Below are 6,082 nucleotides of genomic sequence, written 5' to 3' on the forward strand. Positions count from 1 at the left end.
TTCAGCAATTTCGAGGAAGTTAGAAAATGGCGTGACAAATGGTTGGCAGCAAAAGACGACAGTTTTCCTGGCATGGTATTCATAACTTACCTGAAACATGGGCAAAGTGTGTAGAAGCCGACAGCCAATAGTTTGAATAAACAAGAAATGAATTTTCCTTGAAAATTACTTGTTTTCTTTACCACAAAAACGAGCAAAACCTTATGCATACACCTGGTAAGAACTGCTCTGGCATTTGCCTGGAAGTGAAAATGGGAAACCACAGAAAATCATTGACAGAACAGAAAAGTGTATTGTAAAAACCTTTAATGAAAATGAACCTCACAATAGGTGAGAGACAATTCAATCATGATCCATAATATATGCTGTGATTTGTATGTTCGATTACTAGTAACCATTAAGAAGTGTTACAGAAAATAACATCCTACATGCTGTCTGCCACCTGAGCTCATACAAGCTAAATAGCATACTTACAGGCACTACTGAATTACATTGTTGCTTAACATGATTCCACAAACCTGCCTGTGAAGTAGCACACGAATACAGATCAATGAATTCTATAAGGCAAAGTTTTACAATGCACTACTCAACCTTAATACCAGCAGGAGTCACCACTTGCAATGCTGGCATCTAGGTCCAGTACGACTGTCCTTTGTTTATTTCTTGCAGATGTTGTGACAGCGCATTGCACAAGGCTGCCAACTAAGGAGCTAGGGACAAGACCATTGGTCTATGTTGTTAGGTCCGGGCTAGTGAAAAAAGCTTTGTGGCCCTAACCTTTAACTTGGGGGCTTTATGCCCCCAGATCCATTTGCTTGCCTCAAGCACAAAGCGGCCAATAGGCCTTCAGTATTTCCTAGTGAGACAGCAGCACATTCTACGTACAATAGTGGCAAAAGGCTGAATTAATAGTATGTGCTGGATAGTGACAAAACCAATGGTCTGGTTTGGTTAAGTCCAGCTAGTAACAAAACCATTGGGTGGGGGTAAGGAACAGTGTTGCCAACTTAGTGGATTTTCCGCTAAATTTGGCGGATTTAGAAGACTGTCGGCGGGAAAATATATAATTTAGCGGACAGCGGATTTTTTGGCGGAATTCTAGATTTATTATAGCGGATTTAGTGTTTTATCCATTTTACGTTTTTAAAAATTTGTACTCCAGTCTGTCTCTGAGCTATTCCGTATTTCTTGACAGGAGCTAGAAGTCACATGAGGAAAACATGTTATTGGGATTTGATGTTATGAGATCATGGTATCATAAATTTGTAATGCATGGGGAATGGGTACTTATCTCTTAGTTGACGAATGATGACAGATAATAAAACTGTGAGAGAGTAACATTTATATTTATGCTATGAAGGAAGACCGTTTAATGAACTGGCCTGTTTAGTGTGTGGCCATTGAGGTAGGGGATTCACCTATTTGGCACCTGGCAGTAAAACGCCTACAAGTTTTAGCCCGCCGGCTCGCGGGCAGGGGTTATTCCCAGTGAAACTCACAGATCAGGTGAGTGCAGACATTTACTTTTATTATTATTATTATTATTATTATTATTATTATTATTATTATTATTGCTCATTATTTGAGATCGGATTTCTTGGCGGAATTTTAGCGGATTTTTAGTAGTATTTAGCGGATCTTGAAAATATAAGTTGGCAACACTGGTAAGGAAAGGCTGTCAAAGGGCGTAAAAACCCCTATGGCCACTAAGCGGCCATTAGGCCTGTAGCATTTCCTAGGGAAATGAAATGAAATGGCGTATGGCTTTTAGTGCCAGCACTGTCCCAGGACATGTTCGGCTCGCCAGGTGCAGGTCTTTTGATTTAACGCCCGTAGGCGACCTGCGTGTCGTGATGAGAATGAAATGATGATGAAGACGACACATACACCCAGCCCCCGTGCCAGCAAAATTAACCAATGATGGTTAAAATTCCCGACCCTGCTGGGAATCAAACCCGGGATCCCTGTGACCAAAGGCCAGCGTGCTAACCATTTAGCCATGGAGCCGGACATTTCCTAGGGAGACAGCTGCACATTCTATGTACGAGAGTGGTGAATTGCCTAGTTAATGATGGTCTGGATAGGTAGGACCTCGAGATCGACACTACAGAACATTTCATATGTGAAGTACCCGCTGAAAACAACATTGCCCTTAGAGATGAGGGTGCACCACTTCTTTAAGGCTGCTAGTGAGGTATACCCTTCACTGCAGTAAGATAAGTTTCATAGGAAAATATTGTTCTGTATTCCATTTTGTTTCCTTTACATGTTTTATTTACTTGTTTTTTATTTTGTACGGGTTCTAACAGAATATATTTTGTGTTGATTTCTGGGAAAAACATAATTTCTAGTAGCTGGTCAACTAAAGGACAGTGGTACGTGCTATATTTCTTTAGGTTGTAAAAGTACTTTTGAGAGCGAGGCTGTGGGTCTCTGGCTATCATAATGAACACCTCTCTCCTCTAAAAGCAATTCCAGGTAAGATTTGTGTCATTTGAACTTCCTTATAATTTTATTAATGTTAGGCAGCAGATAGTACAATATCAGTGAAGCCACTATATTAACTGGACATGTAGCCGACATGCTAAACTACTAAAGAACTAAACAAGGCCAAAGTTCTAGTTGCAAACAGATGATTGTGGAAGGGCTCAGTTAATTCACAGAGGCTTGCTGACTGAACACTGCAAGATATAACTGTCTGTAATGAAGATGTATGCGCACATCATAAAATACATCATTTGTAGGAAGTACAAGTACAGGACCATGTAAGGAACGATGACATCAGAATGGAACTGGAAGTGGACTCGATAGAAGAGAAGCTAGGGACTTTGAGACTAATATGGTATGGACATATAAAGCGAATGCTTGGCACAATAATACCCCTTGCATGCCTAGAAAGAATGGTTGAAGGAAGAAGGTTAGTGGGAAAACCTAGGAAGAGATGGCTACACCAACTGAGAGAGTATGTGGAAAGAAGAGGAGGGAATTGTGAGTCAGTGGTGTGAGAGAGAAGGCATTTCTGGACAGACAACATCAACATAACCCTACCTGGTATGCTGGAGGGGTTCTATGATGATGATAAGTACAGGTTACTGTATGGAATTGGGAACTGGAGGAATGTGGAATGAAAATAAGTGTGGAGAACAGTAAGGACGGTAGTGATAACAAGAGGCAATACAGAAGGAAGAGGGAATATTGATATAAATGGAAGACCATAAGAAGTTGTGAAAAGCATCAAATATTTGGGAAGTATACTTGCAGAAGAGCCTCCGTGGCTCAGACGGCAGCGCGTCGGCCTCTCACCCCTGGTTACCGTGGTTCAAATCCCGGTCACTCCATGTGAGATTTGTGCTGGACAAAGCGGAGGCGGTACAGGTTTTTCTCCAGGTACTCCGGTTTTCCCTGTCATCTTTCATTCCAGCAACATTCTCCATTATCATTTCATAGCATTTATCACTCATTAATAAATCACCTTGGGAGTGGCGACCCCATTGTAATAATAGCCTATCTTTCTTTCATTCATTACATCCCTGACCCGGTCAATGACTGGAAAACAGGTTGTAGGTTTTCATTTTTCACTTGCAGAAGATGGGAAAATTGGAAAGAGAATCCAACAAGTCAATGGGTTTTACCAGCATGTGAGAGGTATAGTTTGGAACTGGGACATCCCAGAGAAATACAAGAAAATTCTGTACTCGATATACTATACACTAATTTTGACATATGCGGGAGGCCCTTGGATAACAAAAACATGGTGAAAGCAGAATCCAAGCAGCTGAGATGAAATTCCTTAAAGGAATAGTTGGGAAGACACGAAGGGATAAAATCAGAGAGAGAAATGGATTCCCTAAACTGCACACTACACCTTTCACAGTCTGAACTGTGAACCTGTTTCTGTCCTTGGTCCACTGTGAATTTGACAATGAAAATATTTGCTCTGTGTTTGCATTCATCATCATCATCATTTTACAGTTCCAGTTTCCCGAATACTGTTGGCAAGCCTCTTCCATTCTGTCTTATTGAGATACATTCTCTTGTTAATGACGTCCTCCAGTGTCCTTCCCTGATCTGCAATGTCCATCTTTACGATGTCCATCCGGTGGGTTCTTGGTCTTCCCACCATCCGTTTCACTGCCACATGTCTCTCCAAGTTAACATATGCTGTCCTTGTTGGCTCCATCCTCATTACATACCAAACCACCTCAGTCTGGACATGCTGACCTGTTCTAACAATGATGTAACAATCCTAGCTTCCTTCCTAACCATATCATTCCTTAACTTGTCTAGTTTGGTTTTTTGAATTGTGAACCTAAGGAACTTCATCTCGGATGCCTGCAACCTTGAGGAGTCTTTCTTAGTGAGGGTGCAGGTTTCAATACCATAGGTTAAGATTGGTATGAAGTACTGATTGAACATCAGCAGCTTTGATTTTGTTGGTACTTTGGGATCCCAGGTGTTCGTACTTGCTGGTAAAAGTTAGAGCTCTTCTGCGCTCTATTTGCTACCCTCCTTTGTGGCTAGTGTATCTTGAGATACACTGCCGAGGTATGTAAAGCCTTCCACAACCGAGCTCGATAGCTGCAGTCGCTTAAGTGCGGCCAGTATCCAGCAATCGGGAGATAGTGGGTTCGAGTCCCACTGTCGGCAGCCTTGAAGATGGTTTTCCGTGGTTTCCCATTTTCACACCAGGCAAATGCCGGGGCTGTACCATAATTAAGGCCACGGTCGCTTCCTTCCAGCTCCTAGGCCTTTCCTATCCCATCGTCGCCATAAGACCTATCTGTGTCCGTGCGACGTAAAGCAAAAAAAAAAAAAGCCTTCCACACTTTCTAGTGGATGGTTTCCTAGCATGATGTTCGCTCGTCATCCCTCTGTGCTTATTGCCATCACTACTGTTCTGAGTTCGTTTATCTTGAGATTGAACTCCTGGAACTTAACCTTCCATTCATTGAGTCTCGACTGTACTTGTTCCTCAGTTTCTGCCCAGATCATAACATCATCAGCGAAGGCCATTGCGTTTAGTTCACCAGAGGTTTTCTTGATGTTCTTCATTATGTCATCCATGATGGTGATAAACAATAATGGGGATAGTGGACTGCCTTGCTGGACTCCACTTTCGGTCTTGAACCAGGATGAATGTTTGCATTATGACTTGGAATACAAAAGAATAATTTGTATTTACAGCAAAATAATACTTTCAGAAGTCAATTTATACACAATTTATGCACAGAGACAACTTCTAAACAATGCTGAGCTAGAAAGAAAACGGAAGCAAACAATAGTTGTAAACAGAAAGTGCTGCCTATTTAAATGCGGTGGTCAAATTCATAACTAAACACCGCGTGAAGTTTAAATATTTTTTAAACCCCCCAAAAAGAGGACGTTTGTCTAGTTGTTTGAAAATCTGGCCGGACGCATTTCGTGCTGTTAAAAAGAGGAAATGTCCGGGAAAAAGACAACATATGGCATCCCTAGATGCGGTAAAGGAGAGTATACAGAAGAAATATTGGAGGAAGGAAGGGAGTAGTGGAGAGATAGAAAACCGTGCAGGTCCTTCATTCACAACCTGACCCACAAGACTGGAAATGGGAAATGAAGAAGGTCACTGAGAACATGGAACACATTTCTTACAATGACTCCACTTTTATTTTACATTAAAATAGATGATTGCCAATATGGTCTACAATTTATTAGAACATTAAAAAGAACTTCCATTCTACCAACATATTCTTCACACTCAAAAAAGTTTGTTTTTATTATTAAAAAAGGTGCACATTATAGCTATGGGCACATCACACAGGAGGAACACACAATGGACAACGGATCACAGCACCAACAGGACTGTTCATACACCTTTAACAACATATCTCCAGTTTTTGCCCACAACATCTCAAGGCAAGAATTATGTTTGCAACTATAGCAGAAATATTAGCAATCTTCAGAGGCTACAGTCTTTTACATTTACTTTTTTCCAATCTGTATGAATAATATAAAATATTTTTCCATTACAGGTAATTTGTTCCCATTTTTGCTTAGTTCCTATCTAATTTTTTTAATGTGATCTCCAGATCATTTAGAATAA

This window comes from Anabrus simplex, chromosome 10, assembly GCF_040414725.1.
Source record: "Anabrus simplex isolate iqAnaSimp1 chromosome 10, ASM4041472v1, whole genome shotgun sequence".
Lineage (NCBI taxonomy): Eukaryota > Metazoa > Arthropoda > Insecta > Orthoptera > Tettigoniidae > Anabrus > Anabrus simplex.